Source organism: Camelus bactrianus, chromosome 20 (assembly GCF_048773025.1).
Source record: "Camelus bactrianus isolate YW-2024 breed Bactrian camel chromosome 20, ASM4877302v1, whole genome shotgun sequence".
Lineage (NCBI taxonomy): Eukaryota > Metazoa > Chordata > Mammalia > Artiodactyla > Camelidae > Camelus > Camelus bactrianus.
In genome coordinates, this window is record NC_133558.1 from 7488240 (window position 1) to 7512617 (window position 24378).

A 24378-nucleotide genomic window follows, 5' to 3' on the forward strand; every position below is an offset into this window, starting at 1 on the left:
CACTCATTCTCTGTGACTTTGTCAATTTCCTGTTCTATTTGGTGTGTTGTTTTCTATATGTTAACTGGTTTTCCTTATTTCAAACTGGTTAATGGAAAACTCAGCATTTTCTACACATCATTTTTGAATAATGAGTTAAAGCATCATTCTACAGGGTTTGCCAATTACTTTGTATGTGTTGCTTAAGAAATAATGCACTCACCAAAAAAAAAAAAAAAAGTAAGTATGTGAGGTGATGATGTATTAATTAACTCAATAGGGGAATCCTTTCACAATGTAGACATATGTCAAATCATCACATTGCACACTTTCAAATTTTGTCCCTTATACCTCAAAAAAGCTAGGGGAAAATAATCCAAATTAGTAAATTAATTTCTAAAGGAACTTAAAATTTTAAAGGCAATATACCTTAGTGCTTCTTTATTTTTTAATGAAATAATTGTAACCCATTATAGTACCAGAAGATCTTTTAAAATTCTTATGTTTGTCATTAGTTTAGAAAGACAGATAGATGAGTATAGATATGATCAAATGATTGACCTGGAGAAGAAGTGTGATACTTTGAAAACTTATGTGAAGTAGTTGTCCATTTTTTAATTGGTGTGTTTTCTTCTGAATTCTATTACCTATAGTCAATATATATTATAATATGAATTATTATTTGTCATATATAAGGCAAATATTTACCCCATTTGAAATTTGCCTTATAACTGTGAATGACACACTGGACATAGTTATTTAAAATGCTTGTATTATTTAACTGATAAATATTGTTCTCTACAAGGTCTTGCTTTTATGTCATGGAGAAGGCTTTTCCATGAAGCTTTAAGCTCCAGGCTCCTTACTTGCCTATAAGTCCTTTTCAGAGTTCTGGAAGGGAGCCTGATAATGTGTTAATGTGGGCATAATAAGCCTTTTCAAAACTCAAATGTTTTAATCATATTCAGTCTCTTTTCTCTCTCACTTCCTCTCCATTACATACACTGAACTTTATGTCAGAGAGACTATGTGCATTTAACCAAGGAAAGTTAAGTTCAGGATACATTGAGTTCAGTGGGAGGTGTTTGTATGGTTTGCTCTCATTTCTGAGTATAGTTTTAGTTCCTGCTACTGTGTCTCTGTAGGAAGGGCTTCCAGGAAGAGGCACAGTATGTTTGAAATGTACAGAACCAGGAACAAGTCTGTGGAAGATCCTCGCATGTAAAATGACAAGCACAGGGCTTGGTTCTCAGCAATGCCCGGTCATGACAGAAGTCTTCTCTCGATAATGAGTGTGAATAATTAAAAACTGATAATGCAGCATATGTAATTTTTTAATGTCTGATAATAAAATTGTGTTATTTCTATATAATATCAATAAAAATTATTCTGACATTAAAAAGAAAATTGTAATTTAAAAAACTCAATTCTGAAAAGATAATTCACTATAAGAAAGAAGTAGTGAATAAGTCCTAGGATTGTTTGATTTTCCAGTTAAGGGGAAAAAGTGAATAATATTAACAAATTGGAAAAAAAATTTATGTTTTTTGCTATTTTGTCAGGAAATACTAACATCAAGGACGATAACATAATACAACAACACAGTGCCATCAGATAAAGTGATTAAATGAACGTAATCAATTCAAAAAGTGTTTTAAGATTATACTTTACAGGGGGGAGGGAGTAGCACAGTGGTAAAGTGCATGCCTAGCATGCACAAGGTCCTGGGTTCAATCCCCAGTACCTCCATTTTAAAAAAAATATTTAAATAAATAAACTTAACTACCTCCCCCAACCTACAAAAAAAAGATTATACTCTACAGAAGAAAACTTGAAATGAACTAATGTCTTCCAAGTTATATATGAAAGAAACTTGTTAGAGATTTTCCCAAATTCGGCAACAATACTAAAAACTTCCATGATACTATCCATTATGAGTCATAAAGTCATAGGAAACTTTTCTTATCTATCAAAAATGATATTTTAAAAATTATTGGCATATGAAGCAGCAATACAGCCCAAAAATGTAGGAGAAAAGTGTTACAGAGTGTGTCAAGCAGTTAATTAATAAGAATCTTATTTTCTTCCAGATTTTATGTCTGTGATAATTTATCAACTTTGTTTTCTTGTTCATAACAGATACTCATTTTTGTTTTCTAATTTTGCATTTATATCTTTACATTGTTTTGTTTAATGAAAACTCTAAAATTGATTAAGCTTAGGCCTCACAAAACTTGGATACAACATCTGTATCATACTTTGAGAATTCTTCTTAACTATAAACATGATTTTATATATTCAAAATCTTTACTCTATCAGGAATTTATTTTTCATTAGAGTATAGAGTGGGAAATTTGCCTTTTTTTCAGATTGTTAACCAGTTGTTTCAACATCATTTTAAAATAATACATATTTTTTTCTTATTGCTAACAAAAGTCACTTTAACATATATTAAATTCTTGAGTATGCTTGGAATTCTAGAATTCTTGTTTTGTTCATTGTTCTATTATTCCAGTACTACTGTTTTAATTATTATATTTTGATAATTTATTTTGAAAAATATGAGAGAAAATCTCATCTCATTCTTAGTTTTCAAAATTTTCTTGGTTATTGAAGTTTATTTATTTTTCTAATTTGAACTTTGAAATAACTCCATTATGAGTTATGAAAAGACATTCATTAGAATTCTGATAAACTTGTAATTAATTTAGCAAAAACTGACATCTTAATATTGAGTCTTCTTATCTGGCAGCATTATTGTTGTATAGTTGTCCGTGTCCCTTGGAAAATGTTGTAAATGTTTTCTTGTGGATCCTGTGTATTTCTTATTAAGTATATGTCTAGATAACTTACTCCTGTTGCAGTTATGACGGGCTCTCTGCATGGTTATCAATGGTTATTATAGAAAAACTGTTTTGGAATTTATATGTGTGTATGTTTTGTAAATGGTCATTTTACTGAATTTTTTAATTTATTTTAAGAATTTTCCTGCTGCAAACATTGATACCATTAATACTCTCATACATCTGAAAGTTTTACAATTCATTTAGCTTTTCTGTCATATTGGCTAAGATTCCAGCATCACAAAATAGTAATTAACTGTTTACATCAAGTATTTATGACTTCTATAGGAATGCTTCTGAAACAGATATATTGAGAGAGAGAGAGGAGATCCATCGAAGTATCTATGTATCTGTGTGTATGTTTGTATATGTGTATGTGTGAATATATACGCATGTATATGAAATGTTGAAGGAATATTCTTTCTAGTTTCCTTAAATAATTTATCAAAAAATGGATGTTGAATTAACTTGGGCACTTTTGGAGGATATCTTTTGATATAACCCTTTTATTTTTATCATTTGTATCTACTACATTAACAGATTTTTTGCAAAGCCATCCTTAATTCCAAGAATAAACCCTACTGTGGTAGTAATTTGTTGTTCTTTTAATACATCTGGATTGATGATATTTTATTTGGAATTTTTTTCTCCTCTATAATCATAAGTGAAATTTAGCTGTAGTTTTCTTTCATTGTGATAATTTTATCAGGTTTTGGTATAAGGTTAAAATAATCTGGGAAGATTTCCATCTTTCTTTATTCTCTGGGATATTTTAAATTGCAAAAGAACTCTATAATTTCAGAGTCTAAAATAACATCTATAAAATCATCTGGTTTTGGCAAATTTGGGGGATAATTATCATCTTTTTCAATTTTATTCATGGTGGATCTTCTACATATTGAGCCAGTTTTGGTTATTTATATATTCCATGCTGACAACCTATTTCATCATGATAATCTAACTCACTTGCATAAAGTTTTATAGAAAAGTGTCTCCCAATGTTTTATCCATGCATCCTATCAATTAAAAATGTTTGAGTGAGCATCACAATTTACTTATTTAAGAATTGTATATATTTACCACTTTACTCATGGATTACCTTCATTATAAAACAAACAGTGGCAGAAAAATTTAAGGGATAAGATAAAAATGAAAAAAACTATTTTAAAATAATTTTCACATTTTTATCTTCATAATAGAATTTTTTTAAAAAACCTTTATGCTCCTCTAAAATAGTTTCCTTTTTTCCCAGCTTTATCGATATAGTTGATGTCGTTTAAGCTTAAGGTGTACAATTTATTAATTTAGCACACTTACATACTGCAAAATGATTAGGGAGCATCTCCATCACATCATATAATTACATTTCTTTTTTGTGGTGAAAACAGTTAAGATCTACTCACTTAGCAGCTTTCATGATACGATGCAGTATTATTTGCTGTAAACACCATGCTGCCCATTAGATCCCTACAGCTTATTCATCTTATGACTGGCAGTCTGTACTCTTGGACCAACAACCCATTTCCCTCACCTCCCACCCAGACTGTCATAAAAACAGGCTTAATATTTTAGTACAAGTTGTGTGATTAAATAGGCTTTTTTAAAAAAATCTTGAATTACACTTTTTGATACAGTTATCACAGGTCTTTATTCTAAATTCAATTTATTTTGATTTTTTTTCAGGGTGATTTTTTTTTAATAGAAAGACAGACAAATAATAATCCATATGCAGGTACAATTTTCTTGTCCTAGCCGGAAGTCAGGGTTTCAAATGTTTAATTTTGTTGTGCCACCCATAGTTTCTAATTCCTTTTTTTTTTATTTGAAATATAGTCAGTTATAATGTGTCAATTTCTATTGTACAGCATAATGTCCCAGTGATGCATATATATATTTATTGTCATATTCTTTTTCATTAAAGGTTATTACAAGATATTAAATATAGTTTCCTATCCTATACAGAAGTTTGGTTTTTTATCTATTTTTATATATAGTGGTTAACCTTTGCAAATCTCAAACTCCCAAATTTATGCATTCTCATCCCCTTCCTCATGGTAACTATAAAATTGTTTACTATGTCAGCGAGTCTGTTTCTGTTTTGTAGATGAGTTCATTAGTGTCCTCTTTTTTCTTTTCTTTTTTTTTTTTTTTTGTTTTAGATTCCACATATGAGTGATATCATATGGTATTTTTCTTTCTCTTTCTGGATTACTTCACTTAGAATGACAAACTCCAGGTCCATCCTTGTTGCTGCAAATGGCATTATTTTATTCTTTTTATGGCTGAGTAGTATTCCATTCTATAAATGTACCACAATTTCTTTATCTAGTCATCTGTCGATGGACATTTAGATTGCTTCCATATCTCGGCTATTATATATAGTGCTGCTATGAACATTAGGGTGCATATATCTTTTTGAATGAGAGTTCTCTCTGGATATATGCCCAGGAGTGGGATTGTTGGATCATATGGTAAGTCTATTTTTAGTTTTTTGAGGAATCTCCATACTATCTTCTATCATGGCTGCACCAAACTACATTCCCACCAACAGTATAGGAGGGTTCCTTTTTCTCCACACCCTCTCCAGCATTTATCTTTTGTGGACTTTTGAATGATGGCCATTCTGACTGGTGTGAGGTGATACTTCATTGTAGTTTTGATTTGCATTTCTCTGATAATTAGTGATATTGAGCATTTTTTCATGTGCCTATTGGCCATTTGTTTGTCTTCATTGGAGAATTGCTTGCTTAGGTCTTCTGCCCATTTTTGGATTGGGTTTTTTTCTGTTACGTTGTATGAGCTGTTTATATATTCTGGAGATTAAGCCTTTGTCAGTTGCATCAATTGCAAATATTTTCTCCCATTCCGTAGGTGGTTGTTTTGTTTTGCTTATGGTTTCCTTTGCTGTGCAAATCTTACAAGCTTAATTAGGTCCCATTTGTTTATTTTTGTTTTTATTCCTATTGCCTGGGTAGACTGCCCTAGGAGAACACTGCTAAGATTTATGTCAGAGAATGTTTTGCCTATGTTTTTTTCTAAGAGGTTTATCGTGTCTTGTCTTATATTTAAGTCTTTAAGTCATTTTGAGTTTATTTTTGTGTATGGTGTGAGGATACCTCACAGAAACACATAGGTCCAAATTGGAAAAAACAGATGCATCATTGGCAAGCTTACTAAATTATTATATTCATCTTGTCTAATTCATTATAGTCAATTATATAGACACTGATAAACTATTAGGAAATTTTCACCTTCCCTAAAGCCAATTAGTTTTAAAATAATCAGAAGTTGAATTTTTATATTTTTAACAAATGAATTTTAAAACCACTGGGACTATATATTTTGAATATTTTTAAAGTAGGTTAAGTCATTTTGTATCTAGGTTTTGAAAGTATGCATATACAAGAAATTTTATAAGTGACAAATTTTCAGCAACAAAATTATGTAATGGTAGAAACATTTCCAGACATTGATTCTTTAAAATGCTCTCTCCATAGCAGAAGTTTCTTTCAAAAGCAGTTACTTTCTATTTCCTTGTTAAAATATCATCTTTACTTTCAAGTGGTAGATTGTGCTAATATTTTTTTCAGTGACTTCTGAGTTGATAAAACTCATGGCCTTTTACCTTGGCAGAAATGGTCACCAAATTTGGAATACTTGTCTTAATAAAGGAAACATACATAACTCACCAATAGTTTAAATCAATGTTCTCAAATTTAAGTCTCAGATGTCTTCTAAGAGGAAATGAAATCCCATGTACTTTACTAATTTTTAGGTCAACATCTTATAGTTTCCATTAAAAGTTTATAAATTTGCAAAGATATGATTTGTGGAATTTGACTTTTAAAACCATATTAAAATTATTGACATTTTAAAAATGAAACTTAAATCACATTATATCCAGTGGCATCTCAATAGCATAATAATTTGATAACCATCACCATCTATTTTTTAAAATATCTGAGTCAACTCAATCAAAAAATGGGCAGAAGACCTAAATAGACATTTCTCTAAAGACATTCATATGGCCAATAAGCACATGAAAAGATACTCAACATCACTAATTATTAGAGAAATGCAAATCAAAACCAAAATGAAGTATCACCTCACACAAGTCAGATGGTTATAATCAAGAACTCTGAAAATAATAAATGCTGGAGAGGGTATGGAGAAAAGGGACCTCTCCTACACTGTTGGTGGGAATATAAATTGGTGCAGCCACTATGGAAAACAATATGGAGGTTCCTTAAAAAACTAAAACTAGAGCTACCATATGATCCAGCAATCTCACTCCTCAGCATATATTCAGAAAAGATGAAAACTAATTAAAAAAGATATATGCACCCCAGTGTTCATAGCAGTACTATTTACAACAGCCAAGATATGAAAACAATCCAAGGGCCCATCAACAGACTATCGGTTTAAGAAGATGTGGTGTATACATACAATGGAATATTACTCTGCCATAAAAAAACAATGAACTTTTACCATTTACAGCAACATGAATGGACCTAGGGTATATCATACTAAGTGAAGTAAGTTAGATAGAGAAAGACAAATATTATATATTATTTATATGTGGAATCTAAAAAATAATACAAATGACTCTCTATATAAAACAGAAACAGACTCACAGACATGGAAAACAAAGGCTACCAAAGAGGAAAGGGAGAGGGAGGGATAAATTAGGAATATGGGATTAACAGATAAAATCAACTATACATAAAACAGGCAAGCAACAGATCCTACTGTATAGCACAGGGAACTGTATTCAATATCTTGTATACCTATAATGGAAAACACGTTGTATACCTATAATGGAAAATAATCTGAAATATATATATATATGGCTGAATCACTTTGCCGTACACTTGAAACTAACATAGTATTGCAAATTAATTGTACTTCAATTAAAAATATATATGAATCGGACCTTATTTAACAATTGGAAATTGTACTTCATCCTTTGTCTCCTTATATTTCTATTCTGCTTCCACTGCTTCCTCCCATAGAACATTTATTTTAATATATGTTTATTTTTGAAGCTCTATGTTAATCACCAGTATTTTCTACAATAAAAATATGCATATAAATTGAGTGTTTAATTTTGTAATTACCTGTGAACATAAGGCTCTAAGTGTTAATTGCCTCTTGGATACAGCTATCATTACAATTGTTAGTAGTACATAATTGGTCAAAACAACTTATCCATATTACAGATCTCTATAAATAATCATTAAAATAAAAATTTTTGATTATTGGGAAAAACTCTAGGTGACTTGAATGAGGTTGGGTTATTTTCGTGTATCCATGGGTAAATATTACTTATGATTTGAATGAGACAGGGCTTACATCAATTCTACTCATGTATTTCATGTTTCCAAATGTGAGCCCTGAGAAACCTTGTTCATATAAACAGATAGGGATGGAGGTTTTGTTAGAGCAGTGCTGCTCAATTTATTTAACCACTTCTGGATCATATGCCAAAAGGTCACCTACTGATGAAATTACTTTTAATAATGTGTCTTTTGACAATTCTAATTCATTCTTCAATTTCTTTTTAAAGCAAAGAATGGATATGTTACCCAGTCATTAGAGTTCATTCACTTAAGCTTTATTGAGATTTACCAAGTGATTATTATATTAGTCAGCTTTTGCTGGGTAAGCAACAAAATCTCGGTGGCATATAACTAAAAGCAGTTATTTCTCTCCCTGGCAAGTATGTAGGTCAGCAGGGGCAACTCTGGTTCAGGCTGTGGGTTCCACATGTCTCCTTCTGGAATCCAGAATAAAGGCACAGTGGGCATGATCTCCTCATGCCAGCAGTCAGAAGAAGCATGTGGTGCATCTTAAACCCTAGGCTCAGAGTTGGCATACTGCCCCTCTGCCCATATTCCGCTGGCCAAAGAAAATCGGTGACCAAGCCCAGCTGCAGTGGGGTGGGATGAACGTTCCTACCATGGATGTGTGAGGTAGAGGAGCGAGTGTTTGCTAACCAGTAATCTAATCTACCACACCTGTAGTTATTTTCCCTCCTGTTGTTTGTTTTTATTTTGGGTCTAGTTTTTGCTTAGTAGTAACTTGTTCAAAACAGTATATGAAAAAGTGTTGGTAGATTAAGAAAAGCATGAGGAAAGCTTCTGAGATGCTGGTAATATTCTATTTTTTTTTATGCAGGTGGTAGATACACCGGTGAGTGCATGGTGATAATTCATCGAACTGTACATTCATAACCTGTGCACTTTTTCTGTAAGTATGTTATATTTCAAATAAAAACTTATTTTTTAAATAAGGAGTTGAGAAAAACAGTTTTTTTAATTTTAAAATCTTTTTCCAGTGCAAAATTTTTATAAGGTTCTTTAACTTACCACATTCTTTAAATATGTATTTTATTAATGTTTTTAAAACTGTAGATATAGGGCATTCAACTTATGGATAATGTCTGCTATGAAATGTAATTAGCAAAGCAATTCCTCATTTTCAAGTCTATCAACTAAATCAGATTTATCTTGCATCAGAAAAACATTGCATTTTTCAGTTCAGGTAAATTTGCTAATACTTATTTCAAGGAATGTTATTTAAAAACTACTGCAAGATAAATTTTGGAACACATGTTGTAATATAGTTTACTGAAAGTGATTAAGGTTAAAATTGTCTGGATTCAATATGATCAATTTATCTGCTTTACAAGTTAAAAAGCAAGAATAAATCTATACACTATTTTTATATCTGTATATCTAATACTGCAGTCCAACGTATAGCTAAAATGATGTTATTATAAAGGGAGAAATATAATAAAAACATGGTATTTATTAAAAGTGTGCATGCATGTATTGGACTTTGACGTTTGGCTTTTGGAATAATTAACTAAAAATGCATAAAAAATACAAAAATTGTTTTATTAATTTTGTACACATCATGAGCAAACATTTTTTACATTTAATGAAAGAAGTTTTATATACTACAAAAAATTAATATTCTAGCAACTGTCTTATTAATTTGAAATTTTAATAAGAGGTAGAAAAAGTAAGCAATTTAGATGAAAAAATATTTTTAGCATGACTTTATACAAGTTTTAATCAATAATTGAATAATACATACCAAATCTAAAAAGAAAAAAAATGTAGGATAACTTGAAGAATTTAGACCCCAATTACCTTTAAAGCAAATAGTACCACTAATGTGTGTTCTTTGAATATGCTTTTCTTGCCAGTCAGTGACACATTCTAGGGATGAATGTTGGGCATAGCTAAAAAAAAAATTGCTTAGGTTTTATTAAATGAAAGAAAAGACAAACAGTCACTGTAGCATCCATGTGTCTTACCAGTGTCCTCTCTGCTTTGTCCATACTCGGCTCTCCCTCAGAGAGCAGTGCACTTCCTGTGAGAGGTAAGAAGGGAGGTTGTAAAAGAAAATTACCGTCACTCCCCTGTCCCTGAAAGGTGGGATTTCAGGACAACCTACCAAGGGCAAAAACTCTTGTTTCCAATACATTTGCTGTAGCTTGAGAAAGAAATATGTGTGGGAGAGGGAAAGACTAGCAGCCCTGTGGACTTACATTGATCTATGGATTAATCATTAAAAGGACGCTTCCAAGAAAGTAGTATTTCCAGAAGTCCTTTGGTTTAATGCCCTGGAGGTTCCTTTCATTACGGGGCAATACACAACCGTGCTAAAATTCACGATAGTGTTAGTGCTGTTCACTGAACCTGCCCAGGCTCTTTACCTCCTAGGCTCATGCAGACTCAGTGAGACCAACGGACTAGTTCTGCCTACTGCATTGTACAGGGAAATGATGGGCGTCCTTTTCAGGCTGGAGCAGTAAGTCTACTGCAAGACCTTCCAGAGTTCTCTTTTCCTTTTGCCATGATGATTATCAACATTCCATCCAGTGACTCCCTGGGTCATAGATTGACAAGGACATCATACAGATACCCCAAATTTCCCTGGTTGAATGTGCAGCATACATTAGAAATAAACATCTTTGTTTTAAGTCACTGAGCTTCTGGGATGGCTTGTTTATGAGAGCATCCAGACCAATTCAACTTTCTTTTATAAAGTAGGACAAGGCTATTTTGAAAGGGGAGAGAAGAAAGAAAAGAATCCACATTATACTAGGGAAGAAGATAGATCAAAGTTCTGCTCTGCATACTGAGTCCTTTAAACTATCCACATTGTATGCCCTTAAAAAAAGAAAAAAAAGACCACCAGTTTAAAAAATATATATTTTAAATACTTTCCCAAAAGGTAACTGGGGAATATCTATGGAAAACAAAAGACATTCATGATACTTCCTCATCTCATTTCAAAGAATTCTGAAGATTCTATTATTTTAAATAACCTAGTCTAAATCCCACTTAACTACCTGTTTATTAACCAGATTTTTGTCCCAGTACACTGAAAGTGAATGAAAACCAAAGGCAGCAATGTCAACACATCAGCACGCTGAAATCCTCACCTCCCCTCACCTACCAAGGAGACAGGCCTGATGTACAGATGGAGTGGAGATCCACTGTAAAGTACTGGATTCAGTATTAGGAAAGTTTATTTTCAATTTTTTAGATAAAAAACCTAAAATTAGATTTTTCAGTATTTTATTTGCAGACCACTCTGGGTCATTCCTAAGGATACATCCACATCATGTTAGAGGAAACTAAGACAGTATTCACTCCTTAATTCAAATTAAATCTCTTTTAATCTGTAGTCAAGTATTCCCTATCTTTGCTAATTTTAGGCATTTGTAGTTTTGTTCTTGTTTATCTTAACTGACTTGGTCAGATGTTTATCAGTTCTATTGGACTGTTTAGGAAATGATCTGTTGTATTGATTAATTTTCTCTTTTTGTGATTAATTATTATAATTTACATTTAATAATTATTTTGTATTCCTTTTCTTACATTCATCTTGTTGAGATATTAGCTTCTTGACTTAAATACATTTTTTAGGTTTTTTTTTCTGATTTAGTGATAAAAGTATTTAGGACTTCAGTTACAAGATGAATAATTTCTGAGGCTCTAATGTGCAGTATGGCAACTATAGTTAATAATACTGTGCTCTACACTTGACATTTCCCAAGAGAGTAGATCTTAACTGTTCTCACCACACACACACACACACACACACACACACACACACACACAGAGGTAACTATGTGAGATGATGGCTATGTTAATAAGCGTAAGTGGGAAATCATTTCAGAGTGTATGCATGTATCAGATCATCACATTGAAATCCTTAAATAGATACAATTTTTATTGGTCAATTATACTGCACTAAAGGTGGAGGAAAAGCATTCAAGATTATTGTTTTTACTCTCAGAATATAGCTTTCATTGTATTAGTAATAAATGTTTTCCTTATGGCCAATGTCTAAATATATTCATAATATTTAAATCTGTAATTACACTTTTTTAACTCAAAATGTTATTTAGGTAGGTGTTTTAATATATTCAACTAGTTGGACTTAGAGGAAGATGGAAGGTTTTGGCTTTTTTTTTTTTTTTCAGTTTTAAATCTTTGGTTACATTTATAGCACAGTGATCAAAAATCTATCTGTACCACTTCTGCTTTGGGGATTTTATTTTGTTCTCAGTTACATTGTGGGTTTTGGTGGGAAGGGTCCTGAATTTTGGATTTAATCTCTAGTCCTTTCTCACTAGGTCTAAGGAGGGCATAATTCTTAACCAAAAGACTCTCATGACCAATATCAAATTAGCTTCACTGTAATTTATTGAGATCACCATGAAGGAGAACTATCCCCAAAGAAAACGTTATCTGCAATGGTAAAACAGGTTCCCCTGCTTCTTGGAACAGGACAGGATAGGCCCTGATTTCCTTGGAATTGTCACTCAGGCAACTGGTTGAGAAGCCAAGAAAAACAGCAATGTGGAAGTCCGCCCTGTGCAACGCCAGGCTGTTTTGTTTTACCTCGGAGCCAATACGGGGTGGAGGAATGGGATAAAGTATTGATGACCAATACCACAGAACTGACTGTCCTAGTCAGTCATCTCACACCCACCTATGAATAGTGCCTTCCCAGCTGGGACCAGAGTCAGACCGGCCTGGCCTGGAGGGTGGGACTCCCTACACAGGGTCTGAACATTTTCAAAAACATCTTCGCTAGAGGAAACAAAAATACAAGCACTCCAAAAATAGCTGCTCAAAAATTTTGTGAGATTATAAAAGTAATCTTTATTTTGTTTTTTAAATCTATTTTGTACCAGTAGGAAGGAGGTAGTTAAGATCTTTCCTTGTCTTTTATCCAATTTTAGAATCTTTGTTTTTTTCCTTTTTAACAGAATGGTTTAATTCATTTAGACTTTTATTTTGATACTAATGAATTTTCACTTGATTCTTGCCTTATGTTTTCTGCTTTATATCTGATATTTTCCATTTTTCTTTCTCCAGAATATTCCTATTGAAATTTTCCTTTTTAAATTTCTTTTCCTGCTAAATATATGGAAAGCATATAACCTACTTTAATTCTATGAGCTATTTCCTTAAAGATAAACTTGTATTTCTCTATGTTCATGAGTGAAATTGGCCTGTAATTTTTTGCTCATACTTTCTTTGGTTTTTTGGATCAAGGTTGTTTTGGCCTCATAAGAGGAGGAACAGTCCTTTTTCTATTATTTTTAAAAGTTAAAAAAAAATCATCTTTCTTTAAATGATTGGGAGTTTTCTTTAAGGGTAGGCTTTTAATATGGATTCAATTTCTTTAACAAAAAAGACTACTAAGATGTTCTATTTCTTCTTCTGTCTATTTCATATTTTCTCTAGGAATTTCTCCATTTCATCTACATTTTTCAAAAGTATTAGAAGAATGTTTTTGTTAATGTTTTCATAATCATTGTCATTTTTCAGGATTACATAATTTAATCTTTTTTAAAACTCTTGACATCGGTTATTTTTGCCTTTTCTCTTATTCTTGGTCAAAGAACTAACTTTTGGCTTTCTTTTTTTATTTCAGTATGTTTGCTTTCTATCATTAATATCTCCTATTTTATTATTTCATGATTTTATTATATTTATTATTATGACTTGTATTTTTAAAATTCTTTAGCAAAAGTTTAAAGTTCAATATAAAAAGCATTTGAAAATCAGGGCCCAGTGACATTAGAGAATAAATAGTACATTTTAAAAACACAATTATCCTGGAAATTTTAGGGAGAGGCCCTGGGGATGGAATGGAAGAGTGGCATTGAGAAGGCAGAGAGAGGGAGGGACAAGAACGCCTTACAGGGAGCCCATGGAGCCCTGCGATCCTGGGACGGGCTGCTTGCCATGCGTTCCCTCTTTCTTCCCGAACCCACTGCAAATCAGGCCTGTTCGGTGTGAGCTCATCCCTTGCATCCCTCTATTTGGAGAGGTTCAGGGGAGGGCAGGACTCCATCCAGCAATTTGAAACTTTGTTTGGATTTGTGCAGTGACTTTTGGGATCTGGGCCATATGAAATCCTAAAGATGAAGAGTGACGACTGGTCCAGTGTTACATTGGATATAATGGGATCCAAGGGCTTTTATTTAATTTGGGGGCAAGACCCGACCCAAATCTGTCTTTGGAAAGAAGATTCACCTTCTCATCATTCATTCATAGTTAGACAGTGTAGTATAACTGGGGCAGAGCAGGAGAAATGGATAGAATTTGGAGTAGCCTAGACATAGTTTATCTACTTCCACAAGAGTAGATTTGTGTCCTATGAAAGGTTAAACAAAAACAAGCTTTTTAAAGTAAGGTTCTTTAAAAGGCCGACCTTCCAACCTTTGAATCAGTCAACCAAGTGTCCTCCTCACTGGAAAAAGGAAAGGGCTTTGTGTTTGCACAGTTACCAAAATATTTTCTTCATGATGTCTATGTCTTAATTACTGCTTAACTCCATCCCCTTTTATATATATTTTTGTGTGTAACTTACTGTTCTGTTTTTCTAACTTTTTAAAGTAGATGTTTAGCTCATTGATTTCAGTCTTTCTTATTTCTAATTTATGTGAAGCCATAAAATTCTTTCTAAATATAGCATTAACTTCATCCCGCAAGTTTGTTATACAATATTTTATTTTTATATTCTAATTTTCGTTGTGGTGTCTTCTTTGATCCTTGTGTTACATAGATTTGTATTTCTTAATTTCTTGGTCTCTGAACACATAAGTTTTTTTCTATTTATCTTTTTGTGTTGTGTTACCATTTAACTGCCCTGAGTCAGAGAAAATTCACTGTGTGATTTCAATCCAAGTCTTATTTAGTGGCCCACTAGATTGTCAAATTTTGCAATGTCCCACATGTGATTAAAACGAATGTGTGTTCTCAGTCATTTGATTCCAGTGTTTCATATGTTCATCAGATCAAGTTTTTCAATTGTATTGTTCAAATCTTCTATATTATTGCTGCCTTTTAGTCTGCTTGTTCTATCAGATATTGAGAGACATGCTAAAATCTCTGAATATGATGGAAGATTTGCCTTTTTCTCCTTATAGTGCTGCCAATTTTGCTTTATGTATTTTGGGGCAGTATTGGGTATATGTCAGTTTAAATTTTTTATATCTTCCCTGTTAATTGGAATTTTATCACTAAAGTGCATCACTTCATATCTGGTAAAGAGATTAGATTTTGCCTTAAGTCTCATTTGACTGATATTGATCTAGAGACACTAGCTTTTGGGTTGACAGTTATGTGGTGTATCTTTTTCAATCATCTTATCTTCAACCATTATATACCCTTATGCTTTAGATGTGTTTCATCTAAGCAGCTGAGTGTTACATTTTTATTCAGTTTAACATCTTTATCTTTTAATTGGATCATTTAGTCCATCTCCATTTGATGTAATTACTAACTTTTTTTAATCTACCATCTTATTGAATGCTTTATTAGTTGTCCCACCTATTTATGTTCCTTTTTATCCTGCCTTTTTTTTTTTTTTAACTTCTTTTGGATTGATTATTTTTATTCTTTGGTTTTTCCTCTACTAGTTTGGAAACAATACACTCATATTAATTATTCTTGTAACGATAGGCCTAGAGATTAGAGTTATCATTCTTGACTTATCAAAAGTCTAATACTAATTTATAACTTTCATTTTCTTTTGGGAAAATGCATGAACATTACAACACTTTCCTTCTGTTTGTTCTGTTCTCAGACTCTTCCCTTTTTATTACTACCTGCTCTAATTTTAATAGCTGTGATGTACTTTCAGATCATATTGAGAATACAGATCAGAGAGTCTTTTATTTCTTGAAGTAAATGAAAAGTTGGTGAGGAAGGATTTACTTTATTGTCTCAAATTTGTCCCCTTTTCTGAACCTCCAGTTCTTTTCATATGCCTGGTGATTTGTTGCTGTTTCTTTTTAGCTCTTCCCTATGGAAGGAAGTCTTCATTTGTCCAGTATTGGTAGTACAGATGGGTTTTGTTCGAGCTCTGTGGGTTGCTTTGGTATGTCTTATAAAAACTGGAAGCAACTTTTTCCCTCACTGAATGCACACCCCTTTGCTATATGACTTTTCAGCTTCTCCTATCAAGATTTGGAGTCTATTTCCCTAGACTCAATTTGGGCTGGCCTTTGACTTGCTTTGACAAGTGAAATATGGCAGAGGCATGTACCGATTCCAATCCAAAGACAAGGCCTCAAGAGGTTTTGTGCATTTTGGTTCTTTCTGTTGAATTTTAGAACCACCAAATAAAGATCCAGCTAGCCTGCTAGAGGCTGAGTGACCTACATGAGGACATGAGGCATCCTAACTGAGGCCTTCCTAAATCAACCAGGCCTTAACCAACCCAGTATCTGATCATACATACTCATAAGCAAACCCAGCCAAGACCAGGATAACCACCTCGATAAGCCTGCCAGACTGCCAAACTGCAGAATTGTGGGCTAAATAACTATTTTAAGGTACTAAATTTTGGGGTGATTTGTTATACAACAAAAGCTGACTGACACCAGCCCCCTATTCAAAGCTTTTAGACTCAGAAGAAAGAAGTAGAAAATAGGTTTAGATTTTCTCATGCTTTACTTTAGAGACTTAGCAATCTGTCAGGTAGGGAGGCAGTCATATGCAGAGGGAGTTTCACCGACCTGCGAAGACTGCATGGTGCTAAGGTGATCGATAACCCTTGGCGTCCCTTATCCTCAATTAGTAGTAATAAAGAGGTAATCAGGAGAAAGTCAGTGGGCCAGAGGACTGTTTTCAGAGCATTGTGCCTTAGCTCTAAGATCAGAGAAAGCCCATGCCCCTCCATGTAAACAACCATAGCATGAAGTCCCTGGAAGATACGGAGCTAAAACTGCAGCCTCAGAAGTGATGGGTACTATCTCAACGTGAGAAATCCATAGGAATTCAATGGAAAGTAGATCTGTCAATGCTCCATCAAACAGGCATCATCCAATCATGAGGGAAAGGCAGGAGTTGCATAAGAAGTGATGCCAGTGAGGGCTGGGAGAAGCTGAAGGCTATTTCAGCATTGGGAGGAACAACAGCCCAGACACTGAAGAAGGAACCTAAGTCAGAGATCTTGTGTTTAGGAGGCAACAAGAAGGTTGACAGAAGACAAAGCAGGAAGTGGATAACTAGCTATGCAACCCAAGAAAGTCAGTAAGTGTTGGTTTCCATTTCCTTGCCTATGAAATCCAGGTGTTAAAGTTGATCCCTAAGTTTCCTGCCAATTCTAAAGTTCTTTAGGGCTTGGTACAAAACACTGTAGTATTTTATAAATCATTAAAGGGAGTTGTAGTTCATAGTTTCATTTTTACAGCCTATTTTTGGTCATATCCTTGATTTATGTAATATCAAGTCTTTGGGAATACAATAACTAATTATAATACTAAAACTATGGGGAAATACAATTTGCCTTACAATTATATTCTGATAGGAGCTCTAGGTAGGACATGTAAACAAAACTAAAATTTTGTGCAATAGTAATGTGTACAGTAGAAATTTGGAAAATATGCTAGGGAGAACTGAATTGTTAGATATATCTATAAAATAACAATTAAAGGCCTTGGAAAGCTGTGATTATAAATAGCAGAGGAAGAAAAGATTAAAAAATAAACTGATACCTTAAGTGTAAAAATGAGACAGATTATAGAAAGAAGCATGAGAGAGAAATTAAATTTTTGTTGAAATTTGATTATTCTATAAGAGGAAGTTTCAGAGCTTGCTAATCATTCTTAGTCTTGCCTGAATAAGAATAAAAGCACAAAGAAGTGAAACTTTGAAGTTACACTGATTAAGTACTGAGGCGCACTTGCATGCATAATGCAATTAATAATCTACCCCAAGGCAGCAGTCTATAAAATCATAAAAATATTCAAACATCCTTTTCAGTACAGGTAATTTTAAATCTTGAAAAGGTATTTTGATGGTATTTCTGATACTTCTAAAGGTGTAATTTAAATCTATATTTACCTTAAACTGCAAAACTTTAATGGTTTAGCTAAAGTAGTGGTCATCATACTGATTGTTTTTAGAGACCCTCTCTAGCCCATGTATAAAATATTACTAAGTCCACGTGGATATTAAAATAAAGTGGGATATAATTTTACACATTCTTTAACTCCTTCCTGAACCCCGACCTTCTTTCAATAGACTGGAAAATCTGTTAGTAACGAATCTCAAGTTAAAACGCTGCCATTTTACATTAAAAAATAGGCTATTGATTTTTCTTCTTTCTTCATTCATTTTCACTGACCCATATTCTGTAAGAGAGCAAAAGAGCTGTGGCATCAGACGGAGGGTGAGGGTAACAGAAAAATCCCTCATGTTGGGAAATTCTGTGCTGAAAAACATGGATTGATCAACATGTACTAGGTTAGAGGATAAAATTCTAACATTTCATTCAGACTCAAGTAAAACATTACACAAAGGAGCTGGTCTTTTTTTTTTTTTTTCAAAAATCAGATGTATAGTTTTTCTATCCAAAGCATATTTGTGTCTGCTGGCAGACAAGTACAGGTAATTGCCTCCAGGTGTTTGCCTGCAGGAAGTCATTGAAATTCAGTGCTAGTAATGTCAGTTTCCTCAGCAGCAAAACCTAACCTGCAGGAACCTCGTGGGCACAGGTGTATTCGAGATTAGCAGCGCCAGCCAGCTGAAAGGCCATAGACTCTGAAGGCTCAGTTTAACAGGGAACGAATTAACTAAAACAAGAATCAGGATGTATTTTAAAACTACTATTTAAAATTTAGGACTTAAAACATTTGTCCTTGTTTAAAAAATTTTTTTAATTGTTTATTTTTTTAATTTTTATTCATTTATGGTAACTGTATGGCAGATTTTCCCCCCTCCAGGGAATATGAATTATAAAATATACATTTCCTTAAATTCTGTTTTTATGAAAACTCATGTTAAAAAATAATTCATTATTAAAAAATAATCTGGATCTTCTTTCCACTGTAAATAGATACCCTGGGGCATTTTATTTTTCTTTTACATATTTTTTATTGAAATATGGTTGATTTACAATATTATATTAGTTTTGGGTGTACAGCGTAAGTGATTCAATATTTTTATAGATTATACTCCATTTAAAGTTATTACAAAATAATGGTTATATTTCCCTGTGCTGTACAATATATCCTTATTGTTTATTTATTTTAAACATAGTAGTTAATCCTATACCCCTATCTTGCCCCTTCCCCAGAGTAACCATTAGCATTTAGCTCATTTCCTCCACTCAAATCATAACATCTATTTTTGAAGGGCACAAACCTACGAAGACAAATAAGGAAGAGTGGAGACAACAGCAACAAAACTTTGGAAGCTGGGAGAAGATATGAGAAAGCTAAATTCTAACCCAGCTGTGAGAAAAGTTGAGAGCGAGCCTGATTTGTGGGGAAATTTTTCAAATAAAAATCCAGGAATGGGCATCATCAGGTACCTCTGGAAGTTCTGTTGCAGATAAGGTTGCTTAAGAAGGAGCTGGACCTCCAGATCCCTTCCCCTACTCCACGCAGCAGGTCAGCCACCCCTGCAGCAGATGACTGGAGAGAATTATTTCCTGGAAACAGACATGTAGAGTGTACACTCCAAAAAACAGGTGGATTAAATTTACCTACTGAGTGCTAAGATTTCCAGTATTTCTTGCCCTTTTCTGGAACACTGGTAAACACACACATACACATGATTGAAGTCTTCTCTAGGAAATTTGACCAGCATAAGAGAAAGATCTGAAAATACTCTGAGGGTTCCTTCTGCAAGAGCAAGGCCAGGTCACCATACAGTGAAGTCCTTGGTGAATAAAAACTACATGCATTCACCTATCAGCTTTTAGTCTGCATTCCTAGTGAGAGCATCCAGACAAGGATGACCAGATCTGATTCTTACATGAGAGAGACTGAAACAAATAAGCAGTGGGAGAAAACAGAGGCTTTGGGAGAGAGTAAAACTTAAAAACTATTGGTAATACACTCAGAGACAAGCTACTGTATGTATAAGATAAGAAAAGAATGATATTTTAGAAAAAAAAATTATTTGGGGGGTAAATCACCCTTAGAAATTAAAAATAGAATTATGGAAATAAAAAATACAATAGATGAGTTGGGGGATAAATTAGAGGAAATCTTCCAAAAGTGGTACAAAAATGGAAAGTAGAGGATAAAAGAAAGAAAACCAGAGCATATGTCTGGGAGGTCAAACACCTGTCTGATAGGAGTTGCTCAGAGAGAACAGAGAAAATGGAGAAGAGAAAATCACCAATGAAATAACTCAGTACTTCCCCAAACAAAAGGCTGTGAGCTTTTCGATCAAAATAAACCCAGCACCAGAGCTAATAACAAACCTATACTAAGGTACCTCATTGTGAAATTTCAGAACTCTGGAGATAAAAAAATATACCAAGGACTTCTAGAAAGAGGGGAGATTTCATAAGAAGAATCAAGATGCAGAACAGTATGACATTTCTCAACAGTGATGCTGGAAGCTAGAAGACAATGAATTCATGCCTTCAAAATTCTGAGGAAAAATTGTTTCCAACCTAGACTTCTTATCTGGACAAATAATAAATTAAATGTGAAGGTAGAATAAAGACATTCTCAGATGTTCCAAGTCTCAAAAAGCTTAATTTTCTGTGACTCCCTTTTTAGGAAGCCCCTGGAGGATGGGTACCACCCAAATAAGGGAATAAACTAAGAAAAAGACATGGGTTCCAGGAAATGGCGCCCCACTTGGGAAACAACCCTGAGGATGATGGTAAAGAGGGTCCCCCTGAAAACAGTGGTGTGGCAGGCCTAGAGGGTCACTCTTCAGAATATAAGTCAAGAAGCTCCAGGACAGAGCTATTCACTAAGACCAAATTAATACTATCTTGAGTGAGTTTGAATGTATTAAGATGGCCTTTATCCATCTTAGATTGAATGAATAAATTCATAGCAAATATATAAATTGGGCAATTATTTCCACCAGGGAAATAAAGGAAAAGTACTCTAGTATGTTATATGGTTTGGCTGTGAATAGTGTTCATAATAACACACGTGGTCATGGTGATAATGTATCTGTAAACACTGATGCTCCAAGCAAAATTATAATCTATGTGGGACACATGAGGGATGGCATTGTACCTGTTTGTGCTGCATGACAGAGGGAGTGGTGATGATAGAGGGAGATAAAGACTCACATTTCAGAGAAGTCAATAGATAATATCTAAATTAAAAAGTCAAAAATTAGCAACATGCTTATGTTATTTGTAGTTACAGATGTCAGTATTAAAGAATTGGCCAAGAGGATTGAGACTATTTGTGTATAAGTGAGATTGGAGGAGAAGGGTATGGCCCAGTGGTAGAGTGAATGCTTAGTATATATGAGGTCCTAGGTTCAATCCCTGGGACCTACATTAAATAAATAAGTAAATAAATAAACCTAATTACTTCCCCCACTCAAACAAACAACAACAACCAAAAAATTTAAAAAAATTTTTTTAAAGAATTTAAAAAAAAATGAGAATGGAGCTGGTAGGAATCAGCTTTTTTCCATAAATGTATTATAATATCTGACTTTAAACTTTGATGAAAAATTGTGCACTAAAAAATATGTATATATACTCAGAAATCTTTGAGCGAATTATTCCTGCAGATGTGGCTAAGGTGGATCACTTATCTGACAAAGATCATACCATTCTACTTCTTAATTCACTGATATATATCGTCATGGTGTGAATGAACATTGTGCAAAGTGCCATGTGAGATACCATGGAAAACATAAATAGGAAGGAATACTACATGATTTCCTTCCTTTTGTTACTTGAAAACCATAGGAAAGATAAGTGAAACACGTTTCTACATGTCTGTATGAATAAATGAACAAAAAGACTACTGTGGAGGTAAAGGAACTACATGTGACAATGTAAAAGAAACAGATTGAGACATTTTCCTGTTGGATATGGCAATTTGGATTGAACACTGAAGGAAGAGGTAGACCAAACAGTACTAATGAGCAAAATCATTAAGAAAGGAAATGTTTCAGCCAGTTGGTATGGTTACAAATCATTCAATATAAACAGAACAAGAAATGACAATGTTAACTCCGAAAGCACAGGAATCTTGTGGCCTTATTCATCACTGTATACTCAACACCTAGAATATTGCCGGGCACATAATAGATACTCAATATACATTTGCCCAGTGAATGGCTTGATAGGATTGGAAAGATAAGAGTTGGTAGCAGAAGGCCCTGATGCCATGTTAAGATATTTAGACTGTAAAGAATAAGAAAGTATTTGAGGAGAGGATTGTCAGGATCTTAATTTTGATGGTTGGATACCAGTTTTATTAGAAACATGAGAGATGTCAGGTTAGCTGGAAAGAAATGAAAAATAAAGGACTCAATTATATCCATTAGCCATTAAAGTAGAAAGGAAGAGACAGATCAATTATTGAAGAAGCTAGCCATGATTTCATGGAAATGTACTAAGTTTGAGGTCAGAAAATCTGAGTTTAAATTTTACCTCTATCATTTAATGTGTGTGAAAATCCTGACAAGTCATAGAAACTCTTCTCTGAATATCAGTTTCCTTATTAGTAAATCAGAAAATGTTTAAAAATCTTTACCTTTTGTCTAAAGGGTATCAGGTAACTTTCAAGGATATATAAATTGTATAAATTGAGATGAGAACAAAAGAAGAGAAAAACTTAAGAGTGGAGACAGGATAGTCACTGGGTTGAGAAACTGAGTCTAAGAAAAGCTTTTTTGAATCTAGGAGGTGTTTGAACAGATGGGTAGCAGAAAAGTGTACAGAGTGGGAGAACTGTAGACTAAAGAGAGGGAGCGACTGATGGGCAAAGACCTGGAAGAGACCAAACGAAGCACAGTCCGTGGGGAAGCACACTGGTCTTGAGTGGAGAACAGATTCCACTTCCTCAAGACAAGGAGAGCAAACAAAGTAGAAGGAGGTGGAGCAACAAGGAAATTGGGGGAGTATCAGGGGTTAAGGAGCTTCCTACTTTAATAGTCTTAACTTTCTCCACCAAGCTAGTCAGGGGCCTCTGCTAAAAGCAAGATAAGTGGGTGACACAGGGGAGGAGTTAGGAGCTGGAGGCGGGCAGGCAAGTTTCCAGTCCTGGAGGCAGGGGTACAGAGCCAGCTGTGAGAAGGTCTGTCAAGGCTAAATTTAACCAAGTTCGTTGAGACCAAAGAAGCATATTAATATTCAGGCATACTTCGTTTTATGGTGCTTCACAGATACTGTGTTTGTTTTTTTGTTTTTTACAAATTAAAGGTTTGTAGCAAACTTGCAGTGATCAAGTCCATCGCTGCCACTTTCTCAGCAGTATTCTTTCACTTCTTGTCTCTGGGTCACGGCTTCATAATTCTCACAAGATTTCAAACTTTTTCATTTCTATTATTTGTTATGGTTATCTGTGATCAGTGATCTTTGATGTTACTATTGTAATTATTTTGACATATTTTAGCAATAAAATATTTTAAAATTAAGGTAGATACTTCTCTTTAGACTTAATGCTATTATTACACACATAATAGACTGCAGTATGGAGTAAACATAATTTTTATATGCACTGGGAACCAAAAGTTCATGTGACTCACTTTATTGTGATATTTGTTTTATTGCAGCGGTCTGGAACAGAACCCACAATAACGCTGAGGTATGCTGCACTGTAGTTACAGTTTATATAACATATATAATGCTTTTTGAACAGTTTTTAAAACATGCATTATCTCATGAGTCTTCATATACTATCACTATATTATAAAATAAGGAAATTGAAGCTGAGAAAGGAATAACTTGCCCAAGATGACATCCGCAAGTTTCTTATCTCACGTTGTAATAATTTTTTAAAGATCATTTTTGGTTGTTAGTGGGAAGAAATCATTCTATTTAAGTTATGAAATAGGTGTTCTTACTTGGATAGTTCCATGGTCAGCAAGAAAACTGGAAGCTTCATAGAGCTGAGCTGAAGTCAAGATTGCTCCAAATATTTGGGGTTAGTATTATACAGTGTATATGTTTGCAATGAATGAATGCAAATTTCTAACAATTGGATAGAAAAAAAGTTTTTTGAAAGAGATCATACTAAAACCAACTAGGAACTAGTGTATTTAACATTTCACGTTTGCACAGA

At 33.6% G+C, this 24378-nt stretch overlaps 1 protein-coding gene across 7 annotated transcripts in view; it reads left to right on the forward strand.

The window, feature by feature from the left end:
* The window catches only part of HIVEP1 (HIVEP zinc finger 1), a 248786-nt gene that overhangs the window by 89133 nt on the left and 135275 nt on the right, over window positions 1-24378 (forward strand). For 6 of the 7 annotated variants that reach the window (XM_074348113.1, XM_074348102.1, XM_074348106.1 and 3 more), the window contains 2 exons: window positions 9000-9071; window positions 23870-23901. The gene's annotated coding sequence lies outside the window, so the exon portion shown is untranslated. Of the gene's footprint in view, window positions 1-8999; window positions 9072-17305; window positions 17402-23869; window positions 23902-24378 lie in introns of those variants that run through there. The other variant, XM_074348108.1, reaches the window with a different exon arrangement.